The 26,555-nt window shown below is 33.1% G+C and overlaps 1 pseudogene; it reads right to left on the bottom strand.

The window, feature by feature from the left end:
• Positions 1-3,934: 3,934 nt before the first annotated feature.
• Positions 3,935-26,555, bottom strand: part of LOC149575854 (autophagy-related protein 18b pseudogene) — a 91,724-nt pseudogene continuing 69,103 nt past the window's right edge.

The raw sequence follows: 26,555 nt of genomic DNA, 5'->3' as shown, positions 1-26,555 counted from the left end.
GCAAAAATACAACCACCATCCAATCAAAAGTAGCTTAGCAATAAAAGGATTTGCCACGTCGCATGAAATTTTTGGTTGGCACATTTCTCAAATGCATGGTTGAAGTGATGGCATTGATTTCATGATCTTGTGGAAGCCAAAAAGTCACTCCTCAAAATAGAAAAAATGGTTTACATAAAATGTTATCCCTGGTAGAAAATGTGTGTTCACCTACAACTTGGTAACTGAAGGAAAATGAGCCAACTTGGTTAAAGAACAAAGAAAACTAGCTTGGTCAATGAAGGAACTGAGCCAACTCATCTCATGAAGAGACCAAGTTAGCATGATATGTTAACCCCAATCAAAAAGTGTGTTAACCCACATCAAAGAATCCATCCCATTGAAGACCTCTCGGATCAGTTATGAGTGATGGGCTAAATGGGGGCCAAAAATGGCCAACAAGAACCTAATGAGAAGAAGAAGAAAAAGGCAAAATATGTTTCCAGTGATAGTGATATAGATGAGGAGGATGTAGAACATCTTGAAGCACTACTAGAAAGGAGATTCCATAGAGGTAAATGCAAATTCAAAGGTAAGTTACCTATCATGTGTTTTAATTACAATGAGGTTGGTCATATTTTTGCTAGATGTCCAGAGAAGAAGAACTATAGATGTGGAGACAAGTACAAAAGTAGAAGAGATGAAGAAAATAAAGATTACAAAGACAAAGGCAAGAAGTCTTGCTACATTATAGAAGAGGAAACCAAAGATGGATCTGATGATCATGACGATGAAGCAGTGTATGTTGCAATGAAGGATGATTCTGATGAGGATGAGACAATTGCATTAGTGTCTTGTGTGAACAAGAATGATAGATGACTCATTGATAGTGGGTGTTCATATCACATGACTGGAGATAAAAGTAACTTCATTACCCTGAATTATTATAATGGAAATAGTGTAAGGTTTGGTAATGATGCACCCTGTCTGATAAAAGGAAAAGGTTCTATTGAACTCACATAAAATATTTTATGTGACAATTTTTATTATGTTGAAGGATTTAACTATAATTTTTTGAGTGTGTCACAACTAAATAGTTTAGGTTGCCAGGTTGAGTTTGAGAACAAGATTGCTAAGATATATGATACTGATGGAAAACTAATGGGAAAAGGTGATCAAAGTAGAGGTAATCTATTCTATCTTGATATGGATGATGCTACTTTTATAGTTGTAGAATTTGATGATGTGTGATTATGGAACAAGAGGTTATGTCATGTTAATTTTGATAACTTGGTTAGTATTAGTAACATTAGAAGAGTCAAATGTTTTCCTAACTTGATGAAACTTGACAATATAATTTGCAAACAATGTCAATTAGGCAAAATGACAAAGTCTAGTTTTAAGAATAAGACTCACACCTCTAAAGAAATTTTGAAGATTTTTCATACTAGCTTGTGTGGAACAATTGATGTGAAAAGATACAAAGGTGATAAGTACATTATGCTATTTGTTGATGATTATTCTAGGATGATGACAATTATGTTTCTAAAAAAGAAATATGATGCTTTCCAAATGTTTAAGTGGTACTTAGCAAGAGTTGAGAATGAAACAAAGAAAAGTATGAAATGTTTGAGATCTAACAAAGGAGGATAATTTTCATCAAATGAGTTTGAGATGTTTTATAATGAAAGAGGAATCAAAAGATAGACATCTACCCCTAAGACCCCTCCACAAAATAGAATTGTTGAAAGAAGGAACATATCTATAATGGACTATAATAGGAAACTCATGATGGAGAAGAATGTTGCTTTGAAATACTAGAGAAAGGTTGTAAGTATAGTTGTATATACCTTGAACTATGTGCAAGTCAAGAAAGGTAATCATTCAACAACTTTTGAACTATGGTACGGATACTCACCCAATGTGAAATATTTTAAGGTATTTGGAAGCAAGTGTTATATTCTCAAAGATTTTAGGAATGGTAAATTAGATGCAAAAAGTGAAGAAGGTATATTTATTAGCTATTCCACAAGAAGTAAAGCTTATAAGTGTTTAAATACTATCACTAACAAAGTTGTGAAAAGTGCAAATGTCAAATTTTGTGAGTATATAGAAGTACATGAGGTTGAGCCTATGAAGCAGCTTGAGGAATACAAATCATTTGTATACTTTATGATGGTATGCCTACTGATGAAGATTTTTTAAATCAAGTTTCAAATCAATAGCAAGTTTCAGTTATTGCCAACTCACATATAATGAACACAAAGTTGCATTCAAGAATTGAGCTACAGTCAGGTGTCAAGTTACAGAATGAAGTTGAGGCACATTCTGATTCTAAGATTAGTGTACATGATAGACATGTTCAATTGCCTAATAGAGAAGTACATATTGACCCAAAAGTTGATAGACCAAATGAGGAAAATAGAGTAGAACCAAGATTGTTAAAATATTTCAAAAGATATCACCCTGTTCCACAAATTATTGGAGATAAAGATGCAAGACCAATGAAAAGAAATAGGTTGATAAATGATACATATTTTCTTATCATGCATGAGCCTAAGTTAGTGAAAGATGCCTTACAAGATGTTGACTGGAGTAAAGCCATGAAAGAAGAGATAGAAAAGATTGAGAAGAATAAGACATGGACTTTAATTCCTAGACTAGAAGATAAAAATATGATTGGAACCAAGTAGGTATATAGAAAGAAGTTAGATGAAAATGGTGAAGTCACAAGGAACAAGGCAAGATTAGTTTTCAAGGGGTATGCACAAGAAGAAGGGATAGACTATGGAGAAACATTCACTCCTATTGCAAGATTGGAAGAACTCTACTTTTTTACTCTACATACAAAGGTTTCAAAGTTTATCAAATGGATATTAAATCTACATTTCTAAATGTGTCGGTAAATAGATTGTTTTTCTTCTGATTCTCCTTTTAATTTTCCCAATTTTTAATGAAGAACAACTTTACACAACAGTTGGGAAACTATTTCTGAGAATAACTAGTTTCCCTCTGAATTAAGGTATAGCTCCCTATGTGAATAAAGTTCAAGGAATTATGTTTCTCTCCTAAACTAACACAGGGTATGCTCTTAACCCGAGAGCAGAAGAGGAAAACTGAATTAAGCCTAAATAGGACTTAATCTAGGCAAGAAAAACTTTCTAATCTATAAACCAAGCAATAGAACTCACAATTCTTATGAATCCATATACTCAACATTTAATTAACCTACAACAAATGCTAATAGAAAAATAAATGAGATGATTAAAGACTTCTAATGAATCTTTCTCTGAATATGCCAAAGCACTTCTTACTGTGGTTAATTCATATCCTCATGATAAAAGAATAAAACATCTTTTCTCTCCTTCTGTAATTCAAAAAAGGAAAGACACATAAAAGCAATGACTAATTAAATGGAATAGAAAACCATTGACACAAAATCCTCTTTATTGGCTTTGCAATATTAAGTCTGATACATCAACAATTTTCCCCCCCTCCTACTCCAGCTCTCTGACTGTATCTAGAAAAGGCTGAACCCCTCAATCTCTATTTACAATGGCTTATATAGGGATTACAATATATGATCTTCATGAGAATGTGAAGTGTTTCAAATTCCAAATTTTGAAAAGTCTGAAGCCATGGACTTACAAAGATACAATAAGAAGAATCAAAATGACTTTGTCTCTTCATTTGACCTTGCTTGAGAAGAAGAACTAAATAGACATCTATCTAATCCATATGATTAAGTTTATAATTATCAAACTACTTGACATCAAGTTGAAGATGTATTATAAACTCTTGAAGTCTTATAGTTATAGCATAACTAGCATTGCCAAAGCTTCTTTCCTATATCATTTAGCTATCTTAATGATCATGAAAAATATGTACATCAACATTGGAATTATAAGTTTTTTTTTATCTGGAAGATTTTCCTTGTCACTATTGACCTCTTGCTAGCTAATTACACTCTCTCTCTAAATTCCATGGGTGTTTATCGTCATCATCTAATATGACACTGTAATCGTTGAAATAGCCATTATAAGTAATATTGAGTATCCGAACCCTTAGTATGTTTGTTGTCAAACCCATCACCATTACCATGCTAACTTCTTCAACATTGAAAATTATTGCTCGACTCTTGACTCCTACAGGGAGTACACTGTGAAGCACAACATGATGATAAGAAGGTTCTAATGCATCATTAAGAGAAGTTGGTATTACAATTGCAAGCAACATAGAAGATCTTTTGTTCCTCTCTATAGTTATCAGCCCAATGGTAAAAATATGCACAGAACCAAAGGAGTTGGTTGCTGCAAGTAGATGAGGAAGGTGTGAAGGTGGTCCAAATGAAAGAGAATATATAACAACTAGATATGTACCCCTCTGAAAAGTGAATCTCTCTAAAGGTTGTGACACTAGATAAACCCTTATAATAGTTCCTTGCTCTGAAGCTGTTGCTAAATATGATCCATCTGAAGACAAAGCCATGGCTGCCAATGGTGACTTATGAGCATTTATCTTTTGGGTTAGGGACAGTATCAATTGAATAAAAAATGATTGGGTTGTTTAAATCATAAATGTATGTACTCTCCTCTAACACCACAACAAGTCTTTTCCTATTTAGTCAAATTGCAAGAATAACTGTGACAAAATTTAGCTTTTTGAGAAAAGTTCTTGTCTTAGTATTGGACAAACAGAGCCTATGAGGAGATAATGCAGGCTGCTCACCAACTCCAACTATGGCAAGCAAGCTTGTACTGTAGAGCATCTCCATAATGTTTATAGCCCCATCATCTTTTTGATAACACAAGTTGTCACCTTCACAATTAAAAATCTTATAACCATCCCTTGTTTACTTAGGATGTGTTTTTACAAAGACTTTCAAACAATCTCGTTGGATGAAACTTCGTTGAGTTTCCAATCGATATAACAAAGCTCCATGTCATTAAGGTATTTTTCACCCCTCAACACTTGTTACTAACATGCTGATTTGTTATTAAAGTGTGGGCACGTCATTTGGTTACCATAACTGAATCTAGAACCTACTTGTCTCCCAAATCTTATTGGCCTGATCTTTCCTCATATAACATTATACATCTTATAATTGAGGAAGGGTAAAGTATAACGGATCAATATAATGTTCATAAAACATTTGTTTGTTTCTTTTTGAATTTCTATTCACTAACACCTGCCCTTATATACTTCTGAATAAGCTTTGGGTGGAGATGGTGTACATGAGGCATTTTGTCAAACAATTGGTGCAAGATTCCTTTAGGTGCCAAGCCATTGACTCTAGATGCCACTGATGTAGACTAGAGAGTGAATCGATCTGTTAAGACTTAACCATGCATTATTAGAACTTGATCCTTGATGCTTCAGATACATGATATGTTTCACCTATTGACATATGACTGAGTCTAAGAAGTGTGATGTGCTCGATCTGCTGCTTTTGTTGTTTTGAATGGACATCTTCTTAGAAATCCAAGTGTTTACTTGTTATGTGGGAGCCTCCATTTTCAAGCACATGTTTTTCGATAGTCTTTCAAATTGCATGACTATTCCACTTTAGATTTGGGTTCTATACCGTGAGTTTCTTTGGTTCATTTGATATCTTAATTCCTCAGCATGAGACATGATAATAGAGATGCATATCTAACTCTAAATTCTTCAAAATATTTCATTGGGCATAGAATAACTCAATCCTTTTACACATGACCATTTTTTTTGGAAGTCGAGGTAGGTGAGTCAACATTGGAGATTTGAGAGCCCACTAATTTTGCATAGTCTGCCTTTGATTAGATCCCATTCATATTAATAGCTTGGTTTTTTCATTTGTATTTATGTAATTACAATCATATAAATACCAAGTTCTAATAGCCTATGTGCTCAATGTTGAATTGGAATGTCTTTGAAACTCTATGCAGGCAGGTGGGTTCCTCTTCTAAGATCTTTTACACAATCTTCCATGAGCTTGACTTGTTTCTGTATGATGGAACTACTGCATTAATAAAGGCTTCATTTTGCCAAATCATGCAACTTCACTGTACACCCATATATCATTCCAAGGAGGTGATGACCATTAGCACCATTTGGAATCTCAATGCTAGGCTCATTAACAGGGCATAAAGCTGCTTCTGTTTCACAATGAAGTCTCATCTCAAAGCGTGAAATTGCAAATGAATATTGAGATTGTGGCAATTGTGTCCCCTATTTTTCTTTCTAGGGATGAACCCAATTCTCCAATTGACTTTAATTTTTCTTTATATTCCATGATTGGAACTTTTTCACTAGTGACCCACCACTATTATTGTGATATTCCCCCAAATGCATTGCATAGCCTTATAATGTTAATATCTATGCATATTGTTGAACTTGTGACTTTGAATGAACTTTGGAATTTAAATGTGGAATAAGGCCATTAGGAATCTCACAACATGAAATCCATAAGCTTGTGTCTGAAAACTCAATCAATGCTCTTGAAATGGGCTTCGAAGCAACATTCACATGTCATAGTTCTGTTAATGTTCCACCCACATTGAAGCGTAAAGCATATAATCCATATGTGACAACTATATATGCCCACTTCCTTTTATGGCATCCAACAAGCTTGAATTTAGAGTGCTCAAACTTTTTATCCCCAGTAATAATATTTTCAAAATTTTGAGTGAGACTAATGTGATTTTTGATATAAGCTTACAAATTTGAAATTCCATTTAGATGCAAGACCATCCACAACTTCAAAGATTTGAAATGAAAACATGATATCCTTGCTGGGTTGGGATCTATAACCTACCCAATATGAAAAAACCTTTAGAACATCCCAACTGGCTTAGAGAAGAAAAGGCAATGACAAGGAAACCTGGTAAGGATAGCCTACCTAAGGAAGACTTAGACCTAGACATGAAACTGACTTGAGGGCTATATGAATCCAATATTGCCAAAAAAAAATGGGTGACTTAAAGTCAGGCAACAAAATGGCATATTAGGAAAAGGAGGTCTATATAGAATATCCAGGAGGATTTTTTCATGCTAACAACAAAAACATAGTATGTAGACTACACAAAGCTTTATATGGCTTGAAGCAAGCACCAAGAGCATGGTATGAAAGGCTTCACAATCATCTTGTGAAGATTTGGTTTGAGGGGACTGATGATAATAGCAATTTGTACTTGAAGTCAGAAAAAGGAAAAGGTATTTTACTATCTAAAATTTTTGTTGATGATATCATATTTGGAGGTTAGGATATTGTTGAGCTTTCATTATGCACGATGCTAAATGACAAGAATTCTTATGAACTCCTCTCTTGAAAAGTCAAACTTGTGAATCAACTCCAAGGTTCTAGGTGATCTTATGACCTACTAAAATCTACTCAGTTGAAGATAAATGTTATTGTTCATGAGGAGGCCTTTGTTGGTTCATTTTGATTTTAGGTGAGATATAGAATCTATTCACTGTTTCAAAATACACACACAAAAAGAACTATGTTTTTGGTTTTTTCTTGTTTTTTTGGTGTATGCAATCTAACATTGCAACTAGTATGAATTCCTATTCTAATAATGGGGTTAATAAAGAAAATAATAAGAACTTTAAAGAAAATAACATAAAAATAAAATCTTAATGGACATAAGCTACGGAAAACAACTTGTCTACGAGTTAAACTTTCAAAGAAATTGATGGGTAACCAATGAAAGGAGCAGGGCTACCTTGATTTCACTAATGCAATCATCAGTGAGAAACTTAGTAATCGTATGATGTTTCACTCTCCATCAAATCAAAAGGCCATAGAAAGTGTACTCATGCAAGACAAAAAGTTAAGCAAGTACAATTCGATGATTTCTTCTCCAGCTAGATACATCAGTGAAATTCATGTAACCATAGCAAACATTAGAATTAAAAGATCACACAACTAGAAATAATGCAATAAAATTTTAGCTCAATTACAATTTCATGAACATAAATTCACAAAAAAAATGACACATTTAGGCAAGAATCACTACACTCCAAATGCAAGCACCAAAAGCATAATATTATTGCAAAATAATAGTGGCCCCAATTAAATATTACAATGGATTTTTTATAAAAAATCATCTCCTCAATTTGTGTTGAGAGTGAGAGATATCTTATGCAATAATATGCTTTTAAATTAATAGAACAAACTAATTATATATAAACTAACAATCTAACTAGTGCTTAATAGGACTTTATCCATTTTATATTCATTAATTGGATGCTTGAGCCTTTACATGTCAGAAACAAAGAATTTATGAGAGAAGAAAGAATAAGGAAGCCGTCATGAAAAGTAGAAGTTTTTGGAAGTGCCAAAATTGGAACCTAATCCTTCACTAGGTATTTGTCAAAGTTAAACTACTGTCATAATACGTTTCTGATGCATGGAAAGCTCTATTTTTGCAACTGGTAGTTAATTATCGGTGCATCTCTAGAAAAGAACACCTACGAACCTGTGGACCTACACACCTATGGACCTATACACCTATGCACCTACACACCTACGCACCTCAACAGGGGCCAAAATCTCAAAATTTTATTGAGTGTCAAAATTGAAATTATGGATTATGGATTTTATTCCCCTTCATCCCAAAGCTACATCTAGATGTTTGCCCTTGAATTTCTCTATAATTTCAGTAATCTTGGTCACATCTGGTAAATCTAAAACCTCATACTTTTCTTTAAATTTCTATCTATAGTTTTCTACCTCAATTTGAGTCTCAGTAAAATGCTCGAGTTTGGTATCCACCTCTAATAAGGCTTCCTTTATTCTAAAAGCTTGTCAAATGTCCTCATCATTGGAAGCTTCGTAAAAAATCTTCATAAAAATTTCCACTACTACCTTGACGAGAAATAACTTCACTCATTCCTCATCCTCAAAAATCTTTAAACATGCATCACTATAATGTCTCTCTGCTTCCAAAATTTTCTTTCAGGCTTGGTCCTTGAGTTGATGAATCTCTGCATGTAATGTTTCCATTACTTTATTACTATGCACAATCTTCTCAATCTAATCATCAATCATTTCCCAATTCCTTTGATGTATATACATCTATCAAAATCCTATATCTCTTCCCCTTTATGGCTTGCAAAACCTATAAGTCCTTACTCCATGAATGTACTTCATTCAGTATACTGAAATCTTGCTTCAAAATTGCTACCATTTTATTTATATTCTCCTGAGTAGTGTGCAGTAATTTTAGATTCCCTTGGATGATTAAGATACCCTTTTCTTCAAAAGTTCTAAGTTCCACCCCTTCCTACTCTATGCTTTTGAAAACCTCCTTTATCCCCATGGTAACTATTAATCTGGTTGTATCCAGTGTGGGCTTCCCAAGCATGACTTCTCTAATATGATAATCCTGTTGCCCTAGGATTTTTGCATCAACCTCAGAGGGAGAGCTAACCACTTGGGTGAAAAAATCCTTATCCTGAGTGCTATTGAGAAATGCCAACACTCTCACTTCCTATGAAGGGGACTCACATTTATTTAGGACCTTAGCCAATTCAATGAGATCTTCTTCATTAGCCCAGAATTGTGGTTTCTTGTTTCTCATTATTTCCTTTCTTAGCACCTTGGAACCTATTTAGCTGAAGGGCCATCTTGAGAGGATGAAGCAGTATGTTTAGCTACCTTGTTTCCCTTATCACTCCTCTGCATAGTTCTTTATCTGTGTGAGGGATCTTCTTCTGCGGTCTCCATTTTTGTGGAACCTGTAGTTTGTACCTTAGTGTCTTGGGAGGTTGGTTGAGAATATTCTACCATTTTTCATTCTTTCAACACTTGATCTATTGCAATTTTTTGTGGCTACTCCTCTTGTGAAGGCTCCATTCAAACATGTTCTTCTTTGGAACTTGGAGGCAATGGAGTTATTGAGCATTTATTCACCACCGTAACTTGTGATGGGGATGGGGGAGTAAGATCAGGACCCTATGATTCTAGTGGCATCTATGTCCAATCTTCCTATTGGGGTTCACCTATTGAGGTATCCCTGATCTTATCCCCAACCAATTCCATGCCCATGGGTATGAAGTCAAAATTTGACATTTTAAATACATCATTGACCTCAACATCTTGTTGATCCACCCATTTTTGTACTTCATCTTCTGAAGAAGAAACTTCCAAAGGTTCCTCTCAAGTAGATGGCAGTGTTACCATGGAACTTCTCCTCTTTTCTTGTTCTACAACTCTAGCTTGCTGAGTTCTTCTCTGTAAGGGCACATCTTCCTCCTCATCTTCCTTTTCTTCTTCTTCTTCTCCCTCGAGAATAGTTTTGGGGATAGATGGAAAAGGAACCATTCTCTTAATCACCCTTTACCTCTTCTTCATGTAGATCTTAATCTTTCTTTATTTCTTAGAGGCAAAAGGGGATGCTAGTTCTATCTGTGGAGGAGGAGAGACTTATTAGATGTCACCCTTAGTCTAGCTAGGTGCAATTGGTGGCACTTGAGGATCTGCCTAGACTTGAGTTACTCTAATATTGTTTGACCCTTGTACATTCCCTTCCTAGTACTGAGGAGGTGTTTTTACTTCACCCTCTTCTATTTCAACCCTTTAAGGAGAACTCCTCTTTCTTTTTCCCTTTCTTTTCCTCTCCAAAGGATGTAGTATCCAACTAAGTGATCAAGTTGGTATTGGATCAAGTTGAAATATTTCTTGATCCAATCCTTTGTCATCTTAATGATGTGCCTTGCCCTGTGATTTATGTCATCACTCTCCTCCTTGTCCACCTCAACATTCATTATGGGCCTTTCCCCAATTTTATCTACATTAAATAGAGGGTACAATAGCTCCCTTGAATCTTGCTTCAATATCTCCTTAGGAATCTAAATCTTTAAAGCATTATCAGCCAAATACAAAGTCATCCTACAATAGTCCCTAATATGGACATCGTAGTCATTTGTTACATTCATCTAATGGTCCTCTATAGCTGCTAGACTTTTTACCTTTTTGATATTATCCAAACATGACCTTGGGGAATTGTATTCCTCAAGGGGATACTAATCCCATTCCCATTCAAAAAATAGAATATCTTTCTTCTACTTAACTTGGTATGGTCCTATGCCCAAGGGCCATGTCCAACATGCTATGTGCTATTTCCTTACCCTATTATATGCAAACTCAATTTGTCTTGCAATCTCCAATAGGACTAGTCTATCACTCAGATATCTAGGGAGCTTCTTTGGGTTGACAGTGGCACCAACTACCCTTAGAGATGTAAATTTCTTAAACTAAATGTAATAAGCCCTGAGAGCTATTATCTATGCTACTACATCATTAGATAATCATTTTGCATAGTCTCCCTCAATAAATTAGATGATAGCAAAAATGAATGCATCATTCACGATTCTGTATTCTTTGCTCTGTTCTGAGAGCTTCTTCTTTACGAATTGAGGGTAGACAATATAAGGTGAAGCATTGGGATCCTACATGCTGCCCCTCTTGTACTATCCAAGATAATTTTTTGCCCTTGCCACTAGCAGATACACCATATATGAAGTCATGAAGAACTTCTTCTTGTCCTTGACTACCTCCAATTGTTCACATAAGTTTTCACTCAATGTGGTGGCCCAGTCAAGTGGCATCCTTGTCATCTTGATAGTTTCAATAAAATTCACCATGAAAACATTTAAATTTCTGGCTACTGATAGACCCATCACCCTACTTAAAAGAATAATTGAGTATTTGATATCATCCTTCATATATCCTCTCATCATATCCACCTTCCCAATCACCTTTCCTAGAAGATTCTTCTCAATGAGATAAGAGGATTGAATGATATCTGTAGCCTCTTTTAGATTTTACCTATACCACCTTTTCGCTACCTCATATGTGAGTTTGATGAACTAATCAGCCCTAGAGAGATGAAATACTATTTCAATATTGTTAGGTCAGAGGTCAAGGACAACCTCTTCGATCACACTCTTTACAACCCTTTCCTTAGGAACAAAATGTTCGGCAAGTGTCATTATGAGCTCAGATGACTATATTGATGTCAGGTGCAAAGCTACATTTTTCAACCCTGATCAAATCAAATTAGATATCATTGTAGATCTCTCTATGGGTTTGTTGCAAATTCTTAGAAACTCCCCCAAGTTGGTGTGTCTTTTATCTCTATGTATTCATCTTGGAATCTAGACTTCAATGAAATGCCTTGGAACTTAAATACAATGGGCTTCAATGCCATTTTTTTGCTAGATGAGGATGCCATTATATCTATCTGAGAAAATGAAGACATTCATTAAAATCAAAATTATAAGACTATAAAAAAATCTAAAAAATTTAGATGTAAAAAAACCTAGTATTATCCTCTTTTTCTTAAAAAAAAAATTTAAATATAAGGTGCACACCTGTGCACTTTTGGCATTTTATTTTGGTTATGGGTGCACACTAGCACACCAAATTAGGTGTGCAAGTGTGCACCGAAAATTGGGTTTGGTTTATTTTTTATATTTTTTAACTCCCTTTGTGTCGAGGTGCACACTTGCACACTTGTTTGGGTGTGCAAGAGTGCACCTCATCTTTTGGGCTATGAATTCTTAAGGGGGTGCATAGTAGCGCACTAGATCTGGTGTGTAGCTACACACCTTTTAAGAGTTTATACTTTTTATTTTCTTTATGTGTGCCTGTGCACCCCATTCCTTTTATTTTCTTTAAAAATCTTGTCACAAATAGGTGCATAGTAGCACACCTGATTAGGTGTGCAACTGCACAACATAGTTGTTTTGCAATGGTGGGAGGAAGAGGAAGGCACACCAGATCTTTTGTTTGTAGTTTGTAGAGTAGGTGTTTGATGAGGGTGCAATGTAGGTGAAGTGTGGAGATGCAAGATTGCAAAAATAATAAAATAAAACAAGGTGGGAAGTTTGGAGGGGATGGGGATTTATATAACCTCACCCCCTTCAGTGGTATGCAAGTGTGAACCTATGCATCTGCACAAGTGTGCACTTGCACATCACTAAATTGGTGATGCACTACTATGCATCAGACCAGGTGCACAGGTGTGTACTTTCTTTTCTTCTTCTTTTTGACTTTTTCACTTTTTACTTTATGACTTTTTTGACTTTGACTTTTCAAATTTTCTTGACCAGGACCTAGGATGTGAACTTAGTGATAGGTAGGGCCTCAAAATTGGCTTGAATCTAGAAAAAATGAAGTAGGGTGGTCCCCATTTTGATTAGGAAATTAGGTGTGCACTATGGACTCACAAAAAATACTTTATGTAAAGCTTTTGAAAATGAAATGAAGAAAGAATTTGAGATGTCTATGTTTGGAGATATCAAGTTCTTTGTGGGTTTGCAAGTACATTAGATAAAATATGGTATAGACATCACTCACTCAAAATGTGTAAAGGAGATGTTGAAAACTTTTTGATTGGAAGATTCCAAGCCAGTAAGCATACCTATGGTGATAGGACATAAATTGTCAAAGAATAATGATTTAGCTGAGGTGAATCAAACAATGTACATGTCTATGATTGAAAAATTACAATATGTAGTGCAAAGTAGAGCTGATATTGCATTATCTTTTGGGATAATTGCAAGATTCTCTACTAATCCTAGGGAGAATCATTTGATGTTTTTTAAGAGAATAATGAGATATCTAAAAGGTATAGAAGGCTATGGTCTATTCTACAAGAAAAATGAGAAATCTGAGTTGAGAGCCTAAATTGATGCTGATTGGGCTGGAAATATTGATGAAAGAAAAATCACTATTAGAGGAGTATTTTTCATAGGAAAAAGGCTGGTTACATGGACTAGCAAGAAATAAAACTGCCTATTTTAATCTACTATTGAAGTTGAATATGCTATTGCTATAGTAAATTGTATAAACATTGTATGGATCAAACAACTACTCAAAGGTATGAAGGAGGAAATCATTGAACCTATGATACTTTATTGTGATAATACAAGTGCTATAAATATATCAAAAAATCTTGTAATGCATATAAAGACTAAGCACATTGCAATCAAGTATCATTACTTGAGAGAGCTAGTTGAAGACAAAGAGGTGAAGATGAAATATGTGAATACAAAAGAGAAAATAGTTGATATCTTCACAAAAGCATTACCTAAGTATGCTCATGAGTATATAAGAGGTAAACTAGGGGTGATATCCCTATCCAAGACTATTTAAGAAGCATGATAAGTGTCATATGTCAACTGAAATGATTGACATATGTTACAAATTGATACAGTGGATCTTACTTTAGGGGCTTCCTAAAGTAATCAAAGAGATGGAGTTGCAGATTAGTCACAAGCTAGGTGATAGAGGAAGAAATTGAAAATGTTAATATCTACATAGTAAGATGACAAGGGAGAAATATAGAAGAGGAAGAAATACAAAAATGAAGAAACATGGAATATCTACTCAGAGGGAGATAGTGTACCTAATGATTACTATAGTAGGAGAAATGATTACATCTACCTAGTAAGAGGGAGATACTACTGAGGAGACACATACTTGGATATTAGAAAAAAGAAGTGATCAAGAGGGAGTCATAAGGATGAGTTGATTATCTCTTCATCATAACTAAATTTTGTAACCTATACAAAAGATGAAAGCTAATAGAGGGATAGATTTCAATACAAGGAACTATTTTCTTTTTGGTATTGGTTTTTCATCAATCCCAAAGAGGGAGATTGTTGAAAACAAATTGATCCAAATATGAGAATGTGTTTCAATCATTTTTTTATCTCTGATGTCAAATCTACTACTTGGTGGTAAGACAACCTCTTAGTTTATTTGAGTACAATTATTTGTTTGATTGATGAAGAGGATTTGATCAAATGAGATAACAAAAGTGCCCAAAGAAAATGTTGAGTTATGGTATGTAAAAAGGAGTACAAAGATTAGTTAAGATAGTGATGATATAGTGCATGTATTATCTACTTAAGGTTGCAAAGGTTGGATACACTGACAAAGTCTAGAAGAACAAGTAAGAAGAATTGAGTCTTCCAAGCTTGACCAAGTGGATAGTAGGTGCCAAGAAAAGTTAGTGCAAGCCAAGCAGAAAATTAGCTAGAGCCAAGAAAAGTCAAATTTCAGTGTATGTCGAGTGATATAGTGTAAGTCGAGTAAAGTTTAATTGATGCCAAGCACCAGTAAACTTTAGTGTTTTCTGAGTGATTTAGTTGAAGATGAGTGGAAGAATAGTATGGAAGCTGAGTGATAGCATATTGATGCCAAGTTCCAGTACTCATGTTAAATCATGGATTGATAAATCTGAGCCGACTATTTTTGTTCTTGAATTTTGTGAAGCATGTGGAAGATAACTATGATGTATTGGTGGCATAGAATTTATGGTAAACTATTTTGAGGTGAATTCAAAGAGGATTGAAGAAGAACTGTCTAGAAGGGACTAAAGTGAAAAAATGGTAGATTAATTGAATCCTACCTAATCCTACCTAACCTTAAAATGGATGATAGAGGATGAATGGAAAATAATCTTTAATTTTCTATTTATAGAGATGGTTGGTAAGAAGAAAGGTTGATCAATGTTTGAGAACCTAAGTTAGACAAGAGGTCTAAGGTATTGCTTCATTTAGAGACAGAATAGAAGAGAATGTTATTGACAAGCAAAGAAAGAAGGATTAAGAGTATGAATGCTCGAAGGGAGAACAAACTATCAGAGATGAAGTGTGTGAAAGCCAAGTAGAATGGAGGACTGAAATAGAGATCTGTAATCTACATGTGAGTTATAATTTGTTATCAGATCAAGCCTTACTATTACTTTATAATCATTGTACTAGTCCAGGGTAAATCCTTTGGATTAAGGTTGACCTAATAGTCATTTGTAAATCTTTTAACTGGGTGACATTCCAAGTGAATGATCTAAATTCCTCTAACAAGGCTCACTCCTAACAGGATGATTGAAATCTTCTAACTAGGTCACATTTTACAGTGTGTATTGTAACCTTTAATAGGGTTGGCCCTTTACAAGGCATCACTTTAGAAGAGTGAGAAGGATTAACATATTACTTGTGGTTTTTCCCAAATTGGGTTTCCATGCAAAATCATTGTGTCAAATGTGTTATTGAATCTATTATGTTTTATGCTTACATTTCTGCAAAGTTGATTTGACAGTAACCTACAAAGTTTAAGTGATTATATGATCTAATGGATTCATGCATGAATTTGTTTTATAGATATGGGTTCACTAAGCTATGAAAAGTTTTATTTGTACTTCTAGACCTTGGATAATTGACTCACCCCCTCTCTTAGTTATTCTAAAGAATTCCAACAAATTTGAGATTTTGACCCTTGACCTTGATTTAGTACCTTGTCTTTAAAATGGGTTTTCATATTCAATTTTGTGGGTTTGTTGTGATTTTTAGTTCTAATTAAATCAAATTAAGAAAACATTAATTGATTTAATTTAACAAAAAAATTATAAAGAAAGGACAAATTTTAATTATATTTAATTAATTAAGAGATTAATTAAATAGAAGAATTAAATTCAAAAGATTTAATTAAAGTTTCAAATTTGGCATAATAATTTTATTTAATTTAATAATAATTAATTTAGGAGTTTCATTTTTCTTAATGAACTATAAATACTATTATTATTTAAATTAATAAATATACTATTAAATACGACTTGTGATTTAATATGAGAGAAAGAGAGAGAGAGAGAGAATAAATTAAATAAAGTTTATTTTCATTAAAACACAAAAAGTTGCACATAAAATTAAAATAAATTAAAATATTAAAGAAAAAGGATTTGCGTATTTGGAAGACTAAAACCCTAAAGGAGAAAGCTCTTTATTAAGAAATCAGAGCTCATTTATCCACACACAAGTTTGTAAGAGCAAATTTCTAGAAAGGGTTTTGAGAGACATGAATTCTTGCAACTTCTAAGCATTCGCTCACTTAGCATCAAATGGAGGTAGGATCTATGTTGAGATTATCACAACAATTTCTCTTTGAATTTCTCTCTGTTTGCTTTGTATTTGATTGTAGACCTTGTTTTCAAAGATTGATTCTTGTTGAAACCCTTGTTTGGCAAATCTTGTTATTTGTTAATTGAATTCACTATGAGAGAAATCAGTTGAGAAATTCTTATTGGAAATTGGATTGTTTTTAGAAAGTTAAGAATGAGGTATGGTTTGAAAATGAAAGCTAGATTTAATTCATTAATTTTGATTATTTCAATTTCTTTTCCCTATAAGATCTACCTTAGAAATGTATTAAAATATATATATACTTACCATAGCAATTGATAACTTACTATGGTAATTATACCAAAAAAATATATAATAATTTTGACTACATATTATTTGTGGGAGGGCTTTGTTTTCTTAAAAAAAATACTATTAAAAAATATAAATATATTTTTGGGAGGCAAGGCCACCACCCACCATTCCTCCCTCCTTCCTTCTTCGCACACTCGGTCGCATGAGCCACTAGTGGGCTTCAAGACTACTTCACGTCCAGACTCTACTACCATAGCACTAAGGACTGTCATAAGAAGTACTCTATTATTGCATCAGTAGAGCTGCCACGACACTCAAACAAGCCTATGAGCTATAAATAAATGAGATAAGCTTAATTAATTTTTTAAAATATAGTTTTAATTATTATAATTAATATTTAATATTAATACTATTAATATTAATAATTATTATTATATTACTACAATTAGTAATTACTATTATTAATAAATAAATAAATATTATTTTATTAATAATTTAATAGTTATTATTATTAATGATTGAATAATTATTGTTTAATTTTAATAATATTTTATTAAAAGTTTTGGTTATATAGTTATCATTTAATTTGTATATATTTAAAATGCTAATTGTAATTTTAATTTTAAATTGGGGAAATTTTATTAAAATTTTGATTTTGTTTAAATGGGATTTCATTTTTTTATGAAAATAGGTCTTTTGTACTAAGATGAATTTTAATGGATTGTTGAGTATTTTGAAAATACTTGTGAACCCAAAAATTGTATCAAATGTCACACTTTGAAAAAATGAAAACTTGAACCCATTTGTGAATCAAACTTTTATGATTTCAAAATAAATGAACTATAAAACTACACTTGTTAAATTACTTGATCTGATGTATGGTTTATTTTAAGGGGTTGGGTTTTACTTAGTATGTTGGCCATTTTTTGATGCTGAATAAAGGCCTAGGAGTCATTGTCTTATGATGTTGTATGAGATGTCATGGTTATGTGATTTGATCTTTGAGTTATGGATTAGTAGTTATATTATGATTTCCAGTTGCTTGTATAAGACTGATGTGGTATTGTGACCTTATCAGATTTTCTTTTATGAGCTTAGGGTAGGTCATATTTATGCATGATGGAAGTGGCATGCAATGGAGGTCGAAGCCCTAAAGAGGCTTCCTAGGTAACCCATTGTAGGTTGTATTATTAAGTAATAATATTTTATTAGATGGGCTTAAAATCAATTAATAAGAGTTGGTATTTTACCTCACTCATGCTTTGAGTGCTGGCATAGACTAGGATGGGAGCAGAGAGGATGCTTGGTTGCAACCTTTTCTAGTTAGTATTACTTGTTTGTACAAAAGGATATTGATGCCATATAGAGTCACTAGGGGGGCAGATTCCAAAGAGGTTGCCAAGGTAACCGTATAGTTGAGTCATGTGATGACACTTTCTCACTTACATAGTATATTTCCTATGTATTTTTATTACATCTAGGATTAGATGTTACTTGTATCTTAGTACCTTTGAGATAGATTTCTATCATGATTTTCCTGACCTAGATGATAGTTATGACTATTAGATTTGTTATCTATTTGAGATTTGAGATTATCTTCTCAATATGAATGGAGTGGGCCATTTAGTTTCCATGAGGTAGGTACTAGTGTTTCTTATACCATTGAGATCCAACAACTAGATGTCATTGCAAGATGTAGTTGTTTAGTTATTCCTTTCATTATGATCTTGTTCTTATATTTGGTGGCCATATTTTAATGTATTATACTTGATTATCTAGAGATTGTATGAGATGTTGTATTTATTCATGATGTATATTCTTTGAGCTTTTCATACCCTATGACTTGTACAGTGGATGATTATGCATTTTGTTTATGTCATGTAGCATCTTATGTAACTGTATATTATTTCATTGGATTCATACTAATGGTTATTCTATGATTTGTATTTTGTGATGTATAAGGTTTAGTATTGATGAAAATTATGTATGTGATACAACATCATAGAACCCTTAAGAGATGACATATATTTTTAGATTGCTTCTATGTATGTGAGTTATTGCTTCCGCGATGTTATCTCTTGTTGTTTTAATCTTTTTAAAAAAATGTTTGGAAAACTTAGTAACATATTGTTAGGATTAAACCTCAGATAAATAAAAATTACATGCAAATATAAACAATATTAGAAAATAATAGATCACACAGAAAAGAACACATGACACCAAGTTTTAACATGGTTCACTCAATCCCTAGGCTATGTCCACCAAACAACAAGTTTGATATTATTACAATCTAGTGATTACAACTTGAATACAATTTGTAATCCCTTATAGCTCAATACCACTGCAAGAACCAATTTTTGCATCACACCTTATGAAAATGCCTAACCCTAAGCCCTTTTATATAAGTAATTTTATACCCCAAAAAATTTATAAAATATGTACAATACTTCCCTTATTAGTCACCACAAACTAACAATCTCCCACTTGAGGACTAATCAAACTCCACACTAGACAACAATCTCCCACTTGGACACTGATCCTATAGCAATAGCACTACCACATGGGGCTCCCACTAGATAAAAGAACCCTAGACTTTGTTGTTCTTTTATTCCTATTCACTCTAGAAGACCAACCAAAGCTAAAGAGGATTTTAGCTTCTCCCTTGTCACTACCTTTGGAAACATATATGTTGGATTGTCATCTATATGCATCTTATCCAGTTTTAACTATCCATAATCCAAAATTGACTGAATGAAATGGTACCACAACTAAATGTATTTTGTCTTCAAATGCAGAGCTGAATTCATTGCAAGATGAATGGCACTCTAACTATCTATAAACAAATAATTATCCCTCTAAGGGTGTCCCAATTTTTCCAAGAAGAACTGAAGCCATATCATCTCCTTGGGTACCTCTGTAGTAGTAACATACTCTACCTCTATAGTAGATAAAGCATTAACCTTTTGTAACCTAGAAACCCAACTCATGGCTACCCCACCAATAGTAAATACATAACCTATAGTTCTCTTCCTGGTATGAATTTACCCTACCAAATCTGAGTCAATATATCCCTATAAAGTAGTAGTAGAGCCCCCAAAATGTAAACACTTACTAGATTTTCCTCTCAAATATCTAAGAATCCATTTTACTGCATTCTAGTGCTCAATTCTTGGATGACTCATATACCTTCTAATGACTCTCATTGCATGTGAAATATTTGACCTTGTACATACCATAGCATACATCAAGCTTCCTACAGCTAAAGCATAGGGTACCTTGGACATCTTACCCTCCTCTTCTTGTGTCTTTGGACACATCTCCTTAGTCAACTTCAAATGACTAGGTAAAAGTGTTTTGATAGTTTCAACATGGTCCATAGAGAAATGTTGCAACACCTTCTCAACACAATCAACCTGAGATAGTGTCAATTTTATGTTCTTCCTATCTCTAAAAATCTTCACACCATGGATTTTTTTTTCTGCTCCCAAAATTTTCATAGCAAATGCATGTGCTAACTAGCATTACAACCCCAAACTGTGATCCATGTTAGACACAACTACAACCATATCATCAACATATAAACATAAAATAATGTAGTTGTCATCATCGAGCATCTTAAAATAAACACAATGATCTAAATTACACCTACTATATCCATGCTCATGCATAAAATTATCAAATTTTAGATACCATTGCCGAGGTGCTTGATTCAAGCCATATAAACTTTCTTCAATCTGCACACTAAGTTTTCCTTACCTTCGACCTCAAAAGCATGTGGTTGAGCCATATATATCTCTTCATCCAAATCACTATGAAGGAAGGATTTTTTAACATCAAACTGGTCCAAATGCAAATCTTTAGTAGCCACAATACTTAAAACAGTACGAACAGAAGTCATCTTAACAATAGGAGAAAATATCTCATCAAAATAAATGCCTTTGTTATATGAAAATCCTTTTACTACTAACTTGGATTTAAATATTTTCTTACCTCCATCCTCTTCTTTTAACCTATACACCCATTTATTTTGCAAAGCCCTTTTACCTGCAAGCAACTTTCATAAATCACATGTCTTATTTTTTAACAAAGAGTCCATTTTATCTTTCATGGAAGACTCCCACTAACTCTTAGTATCCACCTGCACAACTTCATCATAAAATTTAGGTTCACTAATATCATTAAGTAAAATAGAATACAAGGAAGGAGAAAATCTTTCTGGGGTCTACTTAGCATTGTTGACTATCTATCATTCACGGGATCATGTGGTATTTGTTTTTGTGGTTGTTACACATCATGAGAAATTGCTATAACATCATCTTTTGGAGTATCATCCAACACTACATAATCAACTTCTTTATTCTCATGTTGCTACAATAGATCTTTTTACAACACTTTCTCATTGAATATGACATCCCTACTTCTTACAATTTTACAATTTTCAAAATCTCAAATCCTATAACCAAATTCATTGATGCCATATCCAACAAATACACATTTCTTTGACTTAGCTTCCAGCTTGTTTCTATTTTCAAAATCTATATGAGTAAATGCCTCACAACCAAAAGTTTTAAGAAAAGAATAACTCACCTTCTTACCAGTCCATGCTTCCTCTGGAATACCACAACCCAAAGGAGTAGAGGGACCTCTATTAATCAAATACATAGTAGTATTGATAGCCTCCACCCACATGTGTAAGGGCAACCCATCATGCAACCTCATGCGCCTTGCACGCTCCATTATAGTTCTATTCATGCATTTAGCCACTCCATTTTGCTATGGAATCCTTGGAATATTTTTTTTTCTACATATACCATTAGTGGAGCAATAATCTTTAAATTCATGACTACAATACTCATCACCATTATCAGATCTAAGATATTTTAATTTCTTGCCAGTCTCATTTTCAACCAAGCATTTCCATTTCTGAAAAGTTTGAAATACATCATATTTCTATCTAAAGAAATAAATCCATACTTTTCTATTTCCATCATCAGTAAATGTAACATAATAATGAGAGCCACCAAGGGAAGATACCTGAGCCAATCCCCATACATCTGTATGCACAAGCTCTAATTTCTCCCTTTTATTTTCCTTCCAAGTCTTCACAAAACTTACTCTCTTTTGTTTTCCATACACACAACTTTCACAAAAATTTATATTAACACATTTCAGACCTGGTAAAACTTTCTTTGAATGAATTAATTTCATACCTTTCTCACTCATGTGCCCAAGCCTATAGTGCAAAAGCATTCTATTAGAATCTATAGTAGTTATTTGTTCTCCTTGCTCAACTGCAGCAACTCTTCTTGAACATTCATGTTTCTTTGAAATAATTAAATTAAAAGGAACAATATGACATTTTTAAAGATATAAGGTGCCTACTTTCACACCTTTTTCTACTACAAGAGAACCTTTTGAAACCTTCCATTTTTTATCATTAAAAGTAACTACACAACCCTCATCACCGAGTTGCCCTGCTGAAATTAAATTTCTACTCAGCCTTGGAACATGTCTTACCTCATATAGTAGCCAATTATTAACCTCAAATAGAAATAACAATTACATGCAAATATTAACAATATCAAAAAATAATAGATCACATAGAAAAGAACACAAGACACCAAGATTTAACATGGTTCATCTAATCCCTAGACTAAATCCACCAAACAACAAGTCTAGTATTATTACAATCCACTAATTACAACCTGATTAGAATTTTTAATCCCTTATAGCTCAATACCACCGCAAGAACCAATTTCCACATCACACCTTATGAAAATACCTAATCCTAAGACCTTTTATACAAGTAATTTTATGCCCCAAAGAATTTATGAAGTATGTACAATACTTCCTTAATCAATCACCACAAACTAACACATATTAGGTTAATTTATTTTAGGTTCCTCGGTAGGGCATTAAATATGTTATTAAAGGCTATTTTTCTACATTGGGAGCTCTAGGTATATTGGAACACCACTGTAATGTCCCCTTTTGGGACATTAGGGTTTCTTATTGTAAATATGTTTTCTCCCAGGTCCTCCTACTTGTAATGACTTTTTAGGGGTCATGCATTTGTGACTTTTTCTTTTATTTGTATCCCCTTTTTCCATATCTTTTCTCTGATGTATTTTCCAATGTGTTGATATGAGTATATTCATAGAGTAGTGTCCTTTCAAATTAATATTAATTATATTAATAAGGTATTCTATTATTTTATTAATTATATATTATTTTTAATGATTATATACTATATTATTATATTAACTATATTATATAAATTATGTAAAGACTATTACAATATTATGTAATCTTAGATATTATGATGAATTATAACTATATCATTATTAAACATACCCTAAGGTCATTATATTAAATAATGATATATTATTATACATATTTAGATATATATATATATATATATATATCACATATATTTAATATTATTTATCTGATTTATTATAATTTAAATGTGATAATAATTAGATATATTATCATCTTATTGATTTACATTATAATTATAACGTTTATTCCTTATATATATTGATATTATTATTATGAATAATAATTTCATTATATTCATATTAATAATATAAATAATTAAGTAAAATAGATCATAAATATTTATAGTTTATCAATATTATTTCTTTAGAAATAGTATATGAATTATTATTATATTTTATCCAATAATTATAGGATTCTCTTTAGGAGGGGTCATGACAGTCCACCCCTCTCGAATTTGCTTGTCCTCAAGCAATAAACATTTTCATATTTGTTTCACCTTATATAATGAAATTGACTACTAGATCCTATTCAAATTTTTACTTGTAATATTACTTCGTTTATTCTATAAAAGAGTCACATATGTAGTATGCATCTGAATGCAAAGTATACACATGAATGTATGAGGACACAAAGCAAACACAAAGCATGCATGAAGTAGACACATGTAAACACAAAGCATACACAATGAAGATAGATGATGCATGAAGGCATGAAGTAGACATGATGTAGACAGATGAAGACACGGAGCAAACACAATGCAAACACATCATACATAACCTAAAATTAACAATGCGCAATGACTATACTTCTTCATTAGGATTATGAACCCTGCAACCACAAAATAAGCATCAATACATGTATATAAATATATATATAAGCTTCAAATAAATTTGAATAATAATAAGTTAATCCATGCTAGTTCCATACTAAGCCCAAGAGTGAAACTTTGGCCCCCTTGGCCCCGGTGGTGGGTGTTAGGCATCCACACGAGGTGGTCTACTTAGTGGATTGCTTGTTTGGCTAGAAATGTTCTTGTGAAAAGGGGCCATTACTATCTTTCCCTTAACTAGCACTACAATAGGGTGTTCTCTCCTAATTGCAGACTCCATAGGAAAGTGGTAGGGTTCTCCTTTCTTATTTACATAATCCTTTGGAAGGAATCTTTCTCCCTTTCCTTATTACGATCATCATAAGATGGTAGATTTATGGTGCAGAGGGTGTGTGAAACAAGCTCCAAGCGGTTTCGACAAGTGCTCAAAATTACTCCGCCTTTCCCTCCACCAACTCCCTCCCTTAGGATATCATAATGTGGATGAGAAGATGAGTATTAAATTCAATTTACTTAGTTTATTTGAAAAATTTCTTCTTATAGTACACAAACAACTTTCTCTCTCCTTGTTATGATCATCTTGATGGTAGAATGACAGTGCAGAGGGCACATGAAACAAGCTCCAAGCATATCCAACAAGTGCTCAAAATTACTCTGCCTTTCCACCCACCAACTCCCTATCTAAGATTACATAATTTGGATGAGAGATAGACTCTCTATACTATAATTGAAATGTATTCCAATTACTATGTTTTCCTTAAATCAACATTTATTTATATTTCATTGATTTTTTATTTTTCATATATATATTTTCCATTTATATTTCATTTTCATATATTCTAATTTCCTTTCCTTGTAACTAAAATCATTGATAGATTATTCAATATTCTTCACAATAACAAATGTGTTAGTAATAAGAAAGACACTAACAATTATCTCTTAATAAAACATATGAAGAAGATATAAACTTACCTCATTACCATACCTTATTACCATTATGTGTTTGAAGTGGTGATTTGGGAGTATGACATAATCCTCATATCCACTTCCCACATTAAAGTCTCTTATCTAATGTTGATTAGTATGGGGCATAGACCAACTGAGTTGGGAGTGACGATGGTCTTTTCAAACTTCATTTCTTAGTTGATTTTTCCTCCCCTTTATTTAATTTTCTTCTTTGAAGACATGCATGTGATTCACCTTTTATTATAGGGTTCTCCCTTCTTCATAACTTTCCTTCCTTTGACCTTATTCAATACATATGACTTGCTCACCAGTAGTGGGTCCATGGTGCTAAATAGCCTTTAGAAAAAATATTGTCCCCATGATACTAATGTATGGTGAAAAAAATAGCCAATTTGAGGGTTGTTCATAAAGCACTTTATCCTTAGTTTTTCAATATGGTGGGTGTTTAACTTTATCCCCTCCTCATGCTATTCTTTGGAATAAAGTTAATGTCTTATGATGGTATTTATGTAATCCACTACTCCACAATTTCCTCTACGCGCTATTTGCCAAATAGATCTCTTATCATATTTATCTAAAGCGACACTCATCCGCTTCATAACATGTCTAAGGATTAGGTATAATCATCCATGACTTGTTCAATTTTGCATTGTAGAACGTTTGTTGATTTAACTAGATAAAGGACTTCATATTTTTGAGATCATTTATTCCATACAACATGTTCACATTATAAAAAAAAAAGTTGTCACATGTAGGCTGAACAAGTCATGATCACTATGTATATCCAAATAGCATTACTATCACTTCTTGCTTTTCTTTGGCATTAAAAAGAGATGTCCGATCTTTGGGAGGAGTCACTATGTAGCAGGAAATCTACTCGATTAAGCTCAATGACTTTTAGAATGGTACTTGATACCTATTCAGGCACATATGACCAAGATTGCCATTCACATTATTTTATCAAAGCATTAAATGGAAACTTGTAAGATTCCCTTATTCTACTAGATGCCACCGAATCCTAGATTTTATAGTTTCTTATTTACTTCAATTTAACCCGTAGTTCATTCTTATTTTTAATATGCTTCTATGAATGTGATTTGTGTGATGTCCACTGCTATGCTCATTCCAAGCCTTTGAATTGTGGAAGAGGTATTCAATGTTTCTATTCTACCAAATATAGTGATGTTTGATGAATCATGTTATGTGTCCCTTTCTTGATTATGCCTGATGGAATGATGTGTCTTTTATACCATAGCTTCACATTTCTTAAATGTTCGTTGTCTTTGATATGCTTGTT

Source organism: Cupressus sempervirens, chromosome 1 (genome assembly GCF_028749045.1).
Source record: "Cupressus sempervirens isolate cs-2001-9-10 chromosome 1, ASM2874904v1, whole genome shotgun sequence".
NCBI classification, from domain to species: Eukaryota; Viridiplantae; Streptophyta; class Pinopsida; order Cupressales; family Cupressaceae; genus Cupressus; species Cupressus sempervirens.
This window is presented reverse-complemented; position numbering and strand designations above follow the sequence as displayed.